This window comes from Mauremys mutica, unplaced genomic scaffold (genome assembly GCF_020497125.1).
Source record: "Mauremys mutica isolate MM-2020 ecotype Southern unplaced genomic scaffold, ASM2049712v1 000363F_np12_subseq_1:178050_obj, whole genome shotgun sequence".
In the NCBI taxonomy this organism is placed as follows: Eukaryota; Metazoa; Chordata; order Testudines; family Geoemydidae; genus Mauremys; species Mauremys mutica.
The window spans coordinates 41,176-57,168 of record NW_025422924.1 but is presented as its reverse complement, the minus strand read 5'-3'; the positions used below and the strand labels follow the sequence as shown (position 1 = coordinate 57,168).

General features: G+C 46.5%; 1 non-coding gene across 1 annotated transcript; it reads left to right on the top strand.

Moving 5' to 3' along the window:
• Window positions 1–15,012: 15,012 nt before the first annotated feature.
• Window positions 15,013–15,084, top strand: TRNAC-ACA. Its single transcript has one exon. It is a non-coding gene; the product is annotated as a tRNA-Cys (tRNA).
• Window positions 15,085–15,993: the final 909 nt, after the last annotated feature.

The following is a 15,993-nucleotide window of genomic DNA, read 5'->3' as shown; positions in this document are numbered from 1 at the left end:
TCCCTGCCCTCTGACTGCCCTGATCCCTATCCACCCCCCCACAACCCACCCCCTCCCTGCCCCCTTACCACACTGCCTGGGAACCGGGTCCACTCTGCCAGGACCACGACCGGCGCCGCGGGGCCCGACTCCCCGGGCTGGGCCGGCGCCGCGGGGCCCGGCCGCTCGGCCCGACTCCCCGGGCCGGCGCTGGGCTGGAGGGAGCCGCGGCCTGGGACCGGGAGCTGCTGAGCCAGCCGCACCTCCCCTCCCCCTCCGCGCCCCAGCTTACCTGCTGGCTGCCTCCATGCTGCTTGTTCAGGCTTCCCGCGAACATCTGATTCGCGGGAAGCAGGGGAGGGGGAGGAGAAGGGGGCGGAGCAGGAGAGGAGTGGGCGGGAACTTTTGTTAAATTTAGCAGCCCTTAACAACCGGTTCTAAAATGGCTGCTAAATTTAACAACGGGTTCGCGCGAACCCGTGTGAACCCGCTGCAGCTCACCCCTCGTAGGAGCGGATCATTATTATCCCTACTCGAAAGAGGGAGAAGCTACGTCTGAGAAAGAAAAATTGACTTGTCTGAGGTCACACGGCCAGTCAGTGGCAGAGTTGGGAATAGGACCCAAGAACCCTGATTTTCAAACTGACCATCGGATCTTGAATTTCAGACACTGAAAGACCTGAGTAAAGTGCTCTCAGATGAGCTCCAGCCCAACAGCAGTGCACAGGAATTATTCAGCAAGTATTTGAGGAGAACTGCAATGATAGAGAGAATCATGAACTGCTCAGAGACCATTAATGCAGAGAAGCAGGAAAATTCATCAAACATAGAACTGATTCTGACTTATTTCCTTGGTCTTAAAAGAGAACAACAAGGATCTGAGTCTCCTCCCTGTCAATAACCCCCTGCTCAGCCAATCAGGGTAGAGACTGAAGAGAGGAGGCTGAGGGTTCTCACCAGAGAGCCCAAAGGATGGCCCAGGCCACTGGTGGGGATCACTGCCCGAGCACTATTTCAGCCCCACATTTTTGTGTGGACCTCCCACAGTGGGAGCTGCAGAGCACTCCCCCGCAACACACACACACAGACCCACCCACCCCCTGGTAGTGGGAGGTGAACAGGAAAAAGGACAAAAGAAGCAAGAGACAAAGAGAAAGGAGGGAGGGAGGGATGGAGGAAAAGGTGAAACAAAAAGGACAAACCCCAATGTCCCCAGTGATGCTAAGCTACAAAATCCCAGGTGCGCAATAAAATTCTGCCTCCTTTAAGCTCGTGTTTTCCATGCCTAGAATTCAACTCTCACCAGATGGATCAGACTGAACAGGTTTCAAACCTCCAGGAAGGTCTTACCTTCTAAACAGAGACGGCTGTTTTCTAGTAAAATCACTAAAAGGGAAGGAGAAAACTCGAAAGAGGTTCCTCCTGGCGCTCACGTCCGTGAACCCGAATACTCTCTCAGTCCTCAAAGAGAGACCTGGAGAAGGAGACTTGCTGAAGCAAAGCCACAGGGGTCTCTGAGGTTTCCCTGGCCCCTCGCCCCTGTCCTGCCTGGCTGATGTCAGCATCTCTCTGTGAGGTCACCACCTCCCCACCACCTTGGACCAATAGTCTGAGGTCCTGCCAAAGGCCTTTGTGATGTCACTGCCACACCCCTCCCTTGCTGGGCTAATGTCCTGCCCCTGGCCAGGCACTTTGCAGGTTTGAGCTACTCCCTGTGGATCACCCCACTCCAGGAGCGTTCGTTCTAGGCAGCAAGCCGGCTAGACAGGGAAACATCAGACGCTGCTCCCAATGCTACACTCAGTTTTTCAGAAATTAGTTGACTTTATGGCCAGAAGAGACCATTAGAGCATCTAATCTGACCCCCTGCATATCACAGGCCTCCTGTATGACACAAGAGCTACTTTGGGGCAACACGTTCCAGAAAGGCATCTAGTCTTCATTAAATGACCTCAGGAGATGGAGAATATTTGTGCCTTAGTTGTAAAATGAATTTGTCTCTTTTCACCTTCCAGACATTGGGTCTTGTTGTGCCTTTCTCTGCACAATTAAAGAGCCCTTTAATACCCAATCTCTCCATTAAGGCAGTTCAATGAAGTCACCTTTCAATCTTCTTTTGATAAGCTAAACAGGTTGAGCTCTTTCAATAGCTCACTAGAAGGCATTTTTCTCCAGCTCTCAGAACCTTTGGTGGCTCTTTGCTGCCCCAGCTCCAATTTCACAACATCTTTTTCAAACGAGGACACCAAAACTGGAGGCTATTCCAGTATCAGTCTCACTGATGCCGTGTCATCTCCTGTGACGTTATTGACATAATCTGTAACTGTACAGATCACCATTGTGACCACTGTTGTATATTTGCAGCCAATATTGTAGAAAGGTTGTCGTGTAAGGGGTCTATGGAGGGGTTCTGATTGGCTGATTATAATGATGCTATCTCTAGATGTGTGTCATTTTTGTAGTTGACGTTATGAGTATTGGCTCTATGCTGCCTGTATTTCAAACTTGTGCTCTGCTTCCAGGGAACAGCCCAGCCAGAGAAGTTGGTATCAGTTCTGCCTAGACTGCTTGATGGCCCATTAAGGACCATCAGCTACACAATCGACCCATTGAGAGAAGGCAGATACGCCTTGTGACTCAGCAAGGTCTGCAGAGATCTGCCTATGGACAGAACTCTAAGGTTTTTCTGTGCCACATGCTGGATAGAAGCAGCAAAGAGTCCTGTGGCACCTTATAGACTAACAGATGTTTTGAAGCATGAGCTTTCTTGGGTGAATCCCCACTTTGTCAGATGCATGTAGTGGAAATTTCCAGGGGCAGGTATATATATGCAAGCAAGAAGCAAGCTAGAGATAACGAGGTTAGTTCAATCAGGGAGGATGAGGCTCTCTTCTAGCAGTTGAGGTGTTGTCACCGCCTGCTTCTTACTTGTTAGTCTATAAGGTGCCACAGGACTCTTTGCTGCTTTTACAGATCTGTCGAAGAAAAACTTGTTCTCGCTTTTTGTTTGGGTGCAGCAAAATTAAATACTTTATTATTTCTCCAGTAATTACAATGGAGGGAGAGAGTGCCATAGGACACAGGGTCCTGGACAGGTCTCTCAACTGGTAAACAATTACATCAAGCCTTTATACCGTTGTTTCAGACAATTTCTAGCAATAATACAGACAGTAAAAAGCAACAAATACATTTTGTTTATACATAAGCTTTTCTGCTATCTCACTAGAAAAACAAGACTGCAAGACTGCATATTGCAAGGTCGTAATAACTTTCACACAATTCACTCTGTCTTACATTATCTTGCTTCCTCACGTCACCAGGGTCACAGTTAACCTAACTCATGCTAACTAACATTCATTAAGATCTCTTCAAAACCTTGTTAATTATTTACTGGCTTCCACACTCCCCCCTTTTGTACTTCTAGTACAACAAACAATCTCAAATCTCAATTCGCATGAAACCATGGACTTCAGATTCTACAGCAAACATGTCAACCGTCATGGGACGTAATGACAATGCATGATTAGCATGAACATAAAAGGTATTGCTATTCTTACGTTATTTACAACAACAACAACAATAATATAATCCTAAATTAACTAACAACACTACAAATAATAACAATCCTATAGGAATAATATAATGGGGCTGTTGTACAATCGTGAACACAAAGCACAAAACATCATACCTAGTACATAAAGTAAACACTCTATAAGCTGTATGAAAGGCATTCCTTCCAGCTTGATATATATTCTAAAGCATGGGAATTTGCCCTTGCAATTCAGAGATTCTTTGAACCTTTGGTAACAATGAAAGCAAATTTTGAAACTGATCAGGCACCATTCTAGTCCAATCAAAATATACCTAAAATCTAAGAGCTACTTGCAATATTCTATCTGCATTCTATCTGCAGGCCAGTAAATGATATAATGGCCTGCAGCAGTGGTAAGATCAATATGTATATCTTGTAAAGTGGTGGCATTAACGCACACACAGCTATCATTAGGTTGAAAAAAAATGGGTGTCCCGTCAGGGTAGTTCCTTGACCTCCACCCTCTCAACAAATATTGTCATAAACAGTGACAACTTCCCCTAGCTTCAGTTTATAGATACACTGAGCTGTGGTGGTTCTAACGGCCAAAATGTCCATTGACTCTCTATTCTTATCCAAAATGTCAGGTGTCATTCTAGGGGTACTGTCTAGAAATCAGTTGGAGATACCAGGTGGTCTAATTTCCCCAGATGTCTCGGTAAACAATTACAGTCCCACAGGCATCCTCCCCATGGACCCAGCAGGATTCGGTATGTGGGAGCCCACACCCACCCTAACCGGTCCATATGCTTGGAAGGAGCACTGTGAATGTCCACACTTCCATCCAGAAAGTGTCCAAGTATGTCTTCATGACCACAGATCAGATGGTACTCCTGACATGTCTGGAAGGGCAGTGGGCCAAGTCTAGTCCAGATCCCACTGCAATGCCTTCCCAGCCTCAGTGATATTCAATACCATCTCTGTCAGTAACTTCTGGGTCATAGAACTAAGGGTGGAAATGACATGTAACTCACCAACTCCAGCCTGTACTGAAGATAGCTGAGCGTCAAAAATAAGGCTAGTGGCTTTTTCCAGTTGGCCCAATTTCTTATCATGTTCGTTGCCTTTAAGAATAGTCCAAATGGCTACTACACTATTGGCCCCAGCCCACAGGGATCTGGTCAATTCCCTTTTTGTCCAGAGGAAATAACCCAGGCCTTTTTGTTGTGCTAATCTAATGGTAGCCCCTTGTGAGCAATCTGGGTATGTAGAAAACTGGATAAGAGCAATGTCAGGTAAAATACAACTAGGGAGGGCAATACATACTGAAGGATTTATCCAAAACACAGGGCGCAGCCTGTAGAATAAACCCCAAAATCCAATTAATACCACAGTCCCAAGCATGGGTCCCACAAATTTCCTCCTGCCAGTGTACAATTCTTTGTTTCTTCACCAGGGTCAGTTCTCAATGTCCTTTTCAGTCAGGAATTCCTGGACCTTGGCAATGTCAGTGGAGTGAGTGTGTCTTCTTCTTTCCCAAAACAATCGAGGTTTAGCATCCTACAGGGGAGAGGTTTCTAGCACATATCACCCTGTAATAGCTGTGCTTTTTTCTAGAAAAGTCTAAAGGCACAGTTGGTCTGTCAGTGGACAAGGGAGCTTTTTCCCTGCTGTCCAGAAGCACAGTAGAACTAGAAGAAAGAATAGGCTAATCATCAATAGGAAAATTCTCCTGATGTGGAGGGGTCTTTGTGCAGTGAAAATCCTGGGTCCAAGCAGTCAGTCTGTGGCACTGCACAACGGTGTTGGTAGTCAGCAGGACTTGGAAAGGGCCTTTCCAGCATGGAGCCAAGGCAGTCTTTCGCTGATGGATCTTTATGTAGACCCAGGCTCCTGGTTCCAACGAGTGGCAAGGTTACACAGGATCCTGTGGTAGTGCTTCCATCACCTGTGCATAAAAAGACTTAACACATTTCATTAGTGCCTGACAATATTTAAGCATTATGTTATCCAGCAAATGAATGTCCATCTGAGCTGGGGTTAGCGGGGGTGCAGTTGGTAGTCAGCATTGGGTGTCCTGTCAAATTTCATGAGGCTGAGTCCAGTCGTTCGATTGGGAATGGCTCTCATACACCTCAGTGCCAAAAGAAGGGCATCCGGCCACCTTAAGTTCGTTTCAGCACAAATCTGGGCCAGTATATTCCTTAAAATCCCGTTCTGGCGTTCCACTGTCCCAACTGTGGGTGGTGAGGGCAGTGAGTTGCACATAACTCCTTTACAATCTGTCCAGTAAAAATGAATTCCACGATCACTGTTGATACCCACAGGGATGGCAAAACGTGGCACAAAATCTTTAAGCAAAATGTCACAACAGTCCTGACACCTGCTTTCCTGCAGGGAAAAGCTTCAACCCAAGTGGTAAATACATCAACTAAAACTAATACATATCCATAACCACAACATGTAGACATTTAAATAAAATCAATCTGAATATCTACAAAAGGTCCCCAAGGAGGTGAGTGGGCTGGCCGCTGCACACCAATCTCGTGTAATTGCAGCAACCATTCCCCCGCCCCTTCCCTTGGTAGGCAGCCAAGCGGCGTCCTTGACTGGGGCCAGCGCATGTTAGCCATTCTCTGGTTGTTTTTTCCATTTAACCTACAAAGGAAACTTTTACTCTTCAATTATACACCTTTTTCATACCATGAACACATAAACAGTACTGTTATACAGTACAGAAGTATTATCATTCAATGTATGCCACATATACCCTTTCACTAAAATAACCTTATTACAGAACTTTGGAAGAACAAGCCAGGACAAGCACACTCACTTTGAGAAGTTCACTTAATATAACTTCTAGTCCAATAGCTATCCACCATCCCCAGCCCTCTGGCTAAAAGTCTGAGGTAGCCAGAAGGATCCCTCGTACAATATGGGGAGTGGGTTAACTTTTCATGTCCTTGCTTCCAAAGACTGTCAGTATGATTTTAACAACAATTCTCAATTAAAAGATTTGGCCAATGTAGTTTCTTTCTCTTACTGAAGAAAATGTATTAGACTTTAGTATATCACATTTTTCTGATATAACTAAACACTTTGTATTCTAAGTTGAACAAAACAAGTATCTGCATTGCAATGCAACATTTTCGCTTGATGTCAAATCAGACCATCTCATGAAAATATTAAACACAACAATTTTTGGCCACGAGACAAAACACCACAAAACAGAACATAGAACACACAACATAATTGTGACTGCCAGTAAATCATAGTACGTTGAATGCTGTGCAGCTGGCATTAATGTTCTTTGATTATCTGAAAGACAAAACAGAGATCCACCTCTTCGGGGCAGTTAAATACTTAAAATATACAAATACTCTTGTTGATTCTAGGCAAAACAGAGGAATTACCCCATATTTTCTCGTATGTGCTTCTTAGACAGCCCTGGTTCAGCGGCCTCTACCTTATCAGTTAGTTAATTTGCATTAACACAGATGCTCTCCGGCTTGCTTTTTTTTTTACTGTTAACTCCTGCTTTTAAACACTGAAAGAAAACATCCCCACGTATAGTGCCTGTAGGGCCTAATAAAATTTCATTACATAGCACTGTATACATTCTTCAACTGATTTAACAAAATCGTTCATAGCCAAATGAGTGCAATCTAATAATTTCTTTGCCTGAATTCATTCACAAACATGTCAAAGACACCAAAAAAACTGTTCTCTTTAGCTTTTTCACAAAGTTCAAGTGCTGTTCCCCCCAGCAAACACAGAGTCAATTTTTCATTTTCCCTTAAAAATCAATTGCTTTTTCCTTCCAACAGCCACTTTACCAATGCAAATCACCATTCCAAATATCCTTCTGAGTATTTGAAATCCTCATGCTTATATTCACTTACTCCTTCTTTCCACTACACCCTCAAAAGTTTCCAACCTGTTTTCCAATCACTCTGTCTGTTGCCTGTCCGCCGGGGCCCGATCCTTTTTTCCTCACTGAATCATCCCGTCCATGGACACGAGCTTGTTCCACAACCAGTTCTTAGCTAGGAGGGTGGGCTACTCAACTAGCCCCCACCCTTCTGGTCTTGTCCGCAAAACATTTCTACTCACAAGACTACCTGAGTCCTCCCTAGTAAGGCTTGCCACATGGGCAAAAATACATGGCCATTCACTTAACACATAATCCAAACCTCTTTGGGGGTCTACCCAGAGACCCACCCATTTGTCCGCTGACACTTAAACAGAAAAGAAAATTACACAAAAAGCAAAGAAAATTACAGTCTAAGCCAAATTTTTCTACTTCTATTATATTGTCCGCTACGGGGGGGGGGGGGGGGGGAGGGGGGCGGGACTGTAAAAATCTCAGGACAACCTCAGAGCTTCATCGCACACATGGCTTCCACCCTGAGGAATTACGAACGAGAAGTTCAGTTCCGCTCACACACCTAACGCCCAAATGAACAGAGCAGAAAAACATCAGTAACCGGTTAAACAAAACAGAGCCAAAGCTAAATAGTGCACCAAAACCAAATAGTGTCTCCTTATTCTGTTAGGGCTCACCTTTAACCATACAATCCTTATCATATAATACCAAACAATACCAAACAAAGCAAACATAAAATAACAAGGGTAAAACAGATAGATGGTGTAAATTCTACAGGGCTTCCCAATTCTCTATTGCTCACCAAACTGTGACAAATTTCTGTTACCAATTATCCCTTATGTCAGGTGATCAAACTGACATTGCAGGACTGGGGGGGTAGATAGAGAAATCACACCATGTATCCAAATTTTAAAGCTTCATTAAAAATAATAAAACAACAATGGAGAGTATTGGGAACACTCCCACATCACTCAGGAAAAATATGAATGCCCCAAGCCTTAAACCACTTTAATACTCACACATGTCTCACTGGGAAGTTAAGCTTTGCAAATATAATTCCAATTCTGTAACTTGTAGTGCCTCTATTTTCCACAAGCAGCTGGTGCTGAAAGCAGTTTTCTTTGCACTTAGCATAGTCCGCACTAATTCATGACCTTGAAGACAAAACAACTTCTCCTTTATCTCAGGGCTAAGCCGAATTTCAAATTAACCCGTTCCTAGACAAATTGCTCACACTGTGTCAGAGGTTTTTTCTCTGTGATTAAAGCTCCACTGAGATATATGATCTTATCTAGATTGAAGGTACCTTCTAATGGGCATTGTTTAAATGAATTTTCAAGCGTATACAGATTCCAATCATTTAAATACCTGCAGGTTTTAGGACCATAATGTACGTACATGTAATATGCTGGGGCACCCTTAGGGGGTAAGGTGGAATATTTAGACTGTCCCTTACCCATTTTCCACTTACACACACAGAGAGGGTGTCCTGTCCGTGCTAGCGGCTCAAAAACCAAGGAGATGATCAGACTGTCAGTAGCCCACAAGGAAGGGAAAGGGGAGGGAAGATGGGTTCACACACCCCTAGACCCAGGCAGCTTCCTCGCCGGACTATGCCAGGCTGAGTCAGCCCACCGTGGGTCGGATCTCCTAAAGATCCACTAGTTACTGGGCTAGCCCGGTAACAGCCACTCACACTGGTGTACACACACACACACCCCAAGGCCTCTTTTTCTTCCTTTTTCTTTTTAACCCTTTTTCAACCTTTTTATCTTTTTTTTTTTTTTTTTTTTTAACCATGATGCATCTTTACCTGGTCCGGACCAATACCATGAGGCGGTATGACAACCCCTCTCGAGGCGGTAAAAACCCCTCAGCACCGGTGCATTCTAATGCATTTACCTATGCATTACCTTATGCATTACCTTATGCATTTCCTTGGCCAACTCAGCAGTTCCCAGTACTGCTATAAACTAACCTTATTGGGGCCTCTCCCCAATACCACTTTGCATCTGATCCTGCTGCACAGTCAATAAGTTCAGATGGCGTGAGCCCAACAGAGACAGACGTCCTCACGGAAAGTCCTCCTCCGATACCCCAATAGAGATTTCAAAAGGTCTCATACCTCTCATGTGGCGGCATGGGGTTCGAAGGGGAATGATCCGTAGTAGTTGTCTGTGGGTCCGTGGGCGTTGCCATCCCGGACGAGCCCCCAAATTGTCGAAGAAAAACTTGTTCTCGCTTTTTGTTTGGGTGCAGCAAAATTAAATACTTTATTATTTCTCCAGTAATTACAATGGAGGGAGAGAGTGCCATAGGACACAGGGTCCTGGACAGGTCTCTCAACTGGTAAACAATTACATCAAGCCTTTATACCTTTGTTACAGACAAGCTTAGACACTCATGGAGACAGTAAAAAGCAACAAATACATTTTGTTTATACATAAGCTTTTCTGCTATCTCACTAGAAAAACAAGACTGCAAGACTGCATATTGCAAGGTCGTAATAACTTTCACACAATTCACTCTGTCTTACATTATCTTGCTTCCTCACGTCACCAGGGTCACAGTTAACCTAACTCATGCTAACTAACATTCATTAAGATCTCTTCAAAACCTTGTTAATTATTTACTGGCTTCCACAGATCTAAACTAACACAGCTACCCCTCTGATACTGGATAGAGTGTCCTTGGGACAAAGAACACAAAGACCACATGGCAAGAGACTATAAAGGCTGATGTTTCGTCTCCATCTTATCTTCAATCCTGCTTCATACCTCTGGAGGGACTTTGCTACAAACTGAAGCTCTGTACTAAGGACTGAATGACCCATCCCAGCTGTGGATGGACTCCAGAGACTTGATTTGAACCTGCAGTTTATTCCATCACTGCTACAAGCCTGAACCAAGAACTTTGACATTACTAGATGTAACTGATTTCGTTTAACAATTTTAACTCATCTATATTTCTTTCGTTTTATGAATAAACCTTTAGATTTTAGATGCTAAAGGATTTGCAAGAGCGTGATTTGTGGGTAAGATCTGACTCATCTATTCACCTGCATCTGGGGCTTGGTCCTTTGGAGTCCTTTGAGAGAATGTTTTTTCTTTTACTGGGGTATCGGATTTCATAACCATTCATCCCCATAAGGAGCGGTGCTGGTGGTGATACAAGGGAACTGGAATAGCTGAGGGAATTGCTTGTATGATGTTCGATTAGCCAGTGGGGTAAAACCAAAGTCCTCTCTGCATGGCTGCTGTGACGTGCTTTAATAGTAAAGGGCACCCAGCCTTGGGCTGTGACTGCCCTGCTCGAAGCAATTTGTCCTGAATTGATACTCTCAATAGTGTCCTGCGAGTGGTCGCACTGTTACAGGGGTCGTCCGGGATTACAGCTGGAAACTCTCCGAAGCTCAGGATGCGCTTCCTCAGCTAGGGGAAGTACGTAACCCACACACCTCCAGGGTGTGGTGGGGCGTCCCAGCTAGTGGCACCGGGATCACTTAGAGGGAGAGATAAAATGAGTCTTTTCTACAGTCTTAGCCAGCAGCCAGGTGGCTTTCAGTTCATGCTGTGGAGGCCCACGCACTAAGCTCCTGAGTTCCCAGTTTGATCCCACCCACCGACAAGTCACCGACCCGGATCTGTCAGTGTAACAGACACAGCTGCCACCCCAAGAAGGAGAGAGCTGCCTTGCCATACCCGGCCGCAAAGAGGTGCCAAGCAGTGAGCTGACACCGTTCAGAGCTTCCTGTGACAAACTGCAAACTTTGGACAATAGCGGGGTGGTAGGAAATGTTGCCCTCAGAGTGGCCTGGGTCAGAGCCCATGGGGGGCCCTGGGCTCATCTGCCACGCCCTTTTCCCCCGAAGGACCGAAACCCTGACCACTAGGCAACTTCCCCAAGAGCGAAGGCCATCACAAGGCATCTGTCTTCGAAAGTTTGCAAAGGATGCTGGAGCAGAAAGGGGAGAGAGGATGAGGGTGGCTCTTGGGAGGAGGGAGGGAGCCTTATGAGAATCTCTTGTTTATCACCATCAACCCAATGATCAGATAATTGATGCCTAGAATCTTCCCTGACATGTTGTAATTGATTGGATCTAGGTTTTAAAATGGGTACCACATTTGCAGACGGAGAAATGTCAGCGAGTTTAGTGGAAGGCCATTGCAAGCTCAGCTAATTATGCAATGTAGCTTATGGCCCATCTAACAAGCTCCTCAAACAATAGCTCCCAATTTTCATTCACATTGTTCTGTTTAGAGTTTTTCTCCAAAACACTTTTACTAAACCTTTGGGTCAGCTTTGGAAAGTTAGCCCTTTCAGTGCACCAAATATAAATATTGCTGGTGAGGACTGCCCTCTATTGGTCATAAGAACGGCCATACTGGATCAGACCAATGGTCCAGCCAGCCCAGAATCCTGTCCTCCCACAGTGGCCAATGCCAGGTGCCCGCGAGGGAATAGACAGAACAGGGAATCATCAAGCGATCCATCCCGTCGCCCATTCCCAGCTTCCGGCAAATAGAGGCTGGGGACAAGAGCATGGTTTTGTATCCCTGCCCATCCTGGCTAATAGCCAATGATGGACCTGTCCTCCATCAACTTACCTAGTTCTTTGATGGACCCTGTTATAGTCTTGGCCCTCACAACATCCTCTGGCAAAGTTTCCCCAGGTTGACTGTGTTGGATGAAGAAATACTTCCTTTGGTTTGTTTTAAATCTGCTGTCTATTCATTTCATCGGGTGACCCCTAGTTCTTAGTCATCTCTTTTCCAAGCTGAAAACTCCCCTCAGTCTTATTAATCTCACCTCACATGGAAGCTGTTCAAGCTCCCTAATCATTTTGGTTGCCCTTTTCTGTACCTTTCCCAACTCCGATATATCTTTTTGAGATGAGGGCCAGCTCCACTATTCAAGATGTGGGCATACCACAGATTTATAGAGAGGCAATATTATATTTCTGTCTTGTTAGCCATCCCTTTCCTAATGACTTCCCAACATTTTGTTGGCTTTTTTGACTGCCGATGCACATTGAGTAGATGTTTTCCGAGAACTATCCACAGTGACTCCAAGATCTCTTTCTTAAGTTGTAAGAGCTAATTTAGACCCCATCAGTTCAAATGTAGAATTGGGATCATGTTTTCCCATGTGCATTACTTTGCATTTATCCACATTGAATTTCATCTGCCTTATTACTGCCCACTCACTCCGTTTGGCGAGATCCCTTTGTCACACTTTGCACTCTCTTTTGGACGTAACTAACTTGAGTTGGTTTGTATCATCTGCAAATGTTGCCACCTCACCGTTTACCCCTTTTTCCAGATCACTTCAGAGTATGTTGAACGGTGCTGGTCCCAGTACAGACCCCAGGGGGACACCACTATTTACCTCTCTCCATTCTGAAAATCAGACCCTTTCTTGCCTTTGAACCAGTTACCTATCCCACAGAGGACCTTCCATCTTATACCATTTTGCTTCAGAGCCTTCGGGGAGAGACCTTCTCAAAGGTTTTCTGAAAATCTAAGTATACTATATCCACGGGATCACCTTTATCCACATGCTTGTTGACTCCCTCAAAGAATTATAGTAGATTCGTGAGACATGATTTTCCTTTACAAAAACCATGTTCATTCTTCCCCACTGTAAGCGGGGGCAGACTCACCCGGCGGCGCCTCCTGCTGGTTGTCTTGGGAATTAGCTCTCCAGCTGTCAGAGTGCCCTCTGCAGGCCGGTGATCTGCCTTACCGCAGCTGGCCCCCTGTCCCTCCCAGGACCCCAGTGCCCCTTTTACCCTGGCAGTACCCCCACAGTTCTGGGTCTCTCCCTCCCAGGGGAACCCCCACCCACTATCCCCACTTCACCTCAGTCTTGGCTACTGCCCAGTCTCCATCCAGCCCCCATTCACTGGGGCAGACTGCAGTGTGAGCCACTCATCACAGGCAAAGGGGTTTGGACCTGCCGCCTCTGCTTCCCACTGGGCTGCCCCATTGCAGCCCTGCACCTATTCAGCCTATAGTCAGGCCTGCAGCCTGGGGCTTTCCAGGCCAGAGCTCCCAGCTCCTCTGGCCCTTCCCCAGCCCTGCTCCCACTCTAGGTGTCTTGCTTGGGTCCCTGCAGCCAGGCCCTTCTCTCACTACAAGCAGAGGGAGACTGACTGGGCTCCTGGCTCACAGCCTCTTCTAGGGGCTAGCTGGGCCTGACTGGGGCATGGCCATAGCTGAGCCTGCTTCCCCCAATCAGCCCAGGCTCCTTGCCCCAGCCCCAGCCCTCTCCTGGGCTGCTTCAAGCCCCGCAGGGCAGGAGCAGGGGACCACCTCGCTACACCCAACAAAGTGGAGACCCTGGTGCACGTTTATTTAGAGTGCACCAGGCTGCAGACCCTATACTGGCTCCTCACCAATATCCTATTGCGTTTCTGGCTGCACTTTCCCCCACACCTCCTTCTCCATGCACTCCCTATCCATGGCCCCACAAGGCCGCGGGACCTCCTGGTCAACCTCCTCCTTGCCCTGGCTAAGATGGCCATCTACGCAACCAGGGAGAGGCGGTTGGCTGATGGAGACTCCTGCGACTGTGGGGATTGTTTCCGGTCCTTAGTCCGTTCATGTCTCTGGGCGGAGTTCCTCTGGGCGGCGTCCGCTGGCTCCCTTGACGCCTTCGAGGAGCAGTGGGCGCTGTCCGGGGTTCTCTGCTCCGTGTCCCCGTCAGGCTCCCTTCTTATGACCCTTTGACCGCACTCCTGTCCCTGTTCTTTTATTAGTTGTCCCCCGGAATTAGTGGGTTTCTGAGGCCCTGTGGATCCTCCCCTTAGGCTGAGGGGGGGATCCATTAGCATTGGGCGGGCTTCCGCCCGCCCCGTTTCCCGGAAACCCAATAGATACACCCAGCAAATCCTGGTTAGCTATGAGTCTAATCATTGGGCTCTACAATTCCACCCAATGTGCCTGGTACTGACGTTAGCCTCAGTGGCCTGTAATTGCCAGCTGCGTCTCTGGAGCCTTTTTTATACACTGCTCCAGCCAGGGACTAAAGGCCGCCCCAGACTTTCCCTTTCTTCCTTCTGGGAAATCAAGTTCACGTTCTACAAGGAGCTAAAGAAGCCTCAACCCTGCATCTGAATTAATGTCACATTTCTCACTGCCCGACACAAACAAATGTCATTTCAATCCCAGGTGAGTCCACTTCAGTCATTCCTCAGCCTCATTCCTTCACCCTCCTGCCTTAGCTTAGGACATTGCGCCACCCTGTGGGCGTTTCATGTCCCTCCTCAGTTTCACACACAGACACAATCTCCTTTGCTGTTCAACGAACAGCAAAACCTTTCTGTGTCTCTAGTCTGAGTCGGGGCATTCAACTCCAATGGCAACTGTCAGGCAGAGAGGACGTGGCCACCTTCAGCCCTGAGAGTGAGATATTCACTCTCCTCTTTCTTCAAGCTGCTGCTGTTAGTCCATAAAACATGTACCATGGAATAAAAAGCTGAGTTTACTCCAGGGTGAGGAAAGAAAGGAGCCACCAACTCCCCAAAAAATCTCTGTGCCCCAGAGAGAACCTGCCCCTGCTATTGAAATCACTGATGTGCTTCAGCTACAATGGGGAAAGCATCTGCTCTCAGGGGGGTATAGCTCAGTGGTAGAGTGTTTGACTACAGATCAAGTGGTCCTTGCTTCAAATCTAAGTGCCCTCTAATAAGCCTCTCCTTATTCTTTTATTTTTTTATTTTTTTTAAAAAAGGGAAAACATTTTGATTACCATTCTCCATTATGTTCAGGAGCTCCACTATACGGGGATGCTTGAAATGAATGTAAACACTCAACATTTCACTGTCCAAATGCATAAAAACCTAGCAAACCTGCCCATCAGCTGAAATCAGTTCCAATCCTCTAAGTGTCTAGTTTATGTTTTCATCAATTAAACAAAGGGATCATATGAATGTACATTTGCAGATCCCTCCTCTCCAGGGCTGTGCTGTGCAGAAGAACAAGAACCACATCCAGTTGGGGTTCAGGAATCTGACGAGCAAAGGCAACTTGGTGCGGGCTAAAGTCACCAGCACTTTGGCTCCTTCCCATTCAACCAGCAGCTGGGCCCCCAGGACAAGGCATGAGAAGAAGACAGTGGCTCTGAGCAGGAAAATAGCCACCAAGAAGTTGGCTAAAGCTGTCAAGATCCCCAGGAAGGTCACCATGCCCATGTCTAGAATGTACTGACTGCAGCGGGGACCAAAAAGGCAGAGAAAAGCCCTCAAAAGTTCTAAGCTGCCAAGCCCCAGAAGGTGATGAAAATCCTACCTAAAATCAAGACAGGATAAGGCTAATGTCATCTCCAAAGCCAGGGCTAAGAAGGTAACACTGAGAAAGAAGTGGAGAGATTTCCATTGGGATGACTCCTGCTCCCCTAATGGCTCTGTTATGAATCACCACGGACCACCCAGAGAGATCAAAGTCCTGCAGGACAAACAGCCCCATGGCCAGTATAATGAAGTGGTGGCAGTGGGGGGAAGTGCTGTGTTTTGTGTAACACCTGCCAGGTGAGTGATGCACTGACAGGGCAGCTGCCCATGAGCTCATTCTCTTCGATCTGCTTCTGCCGTTAT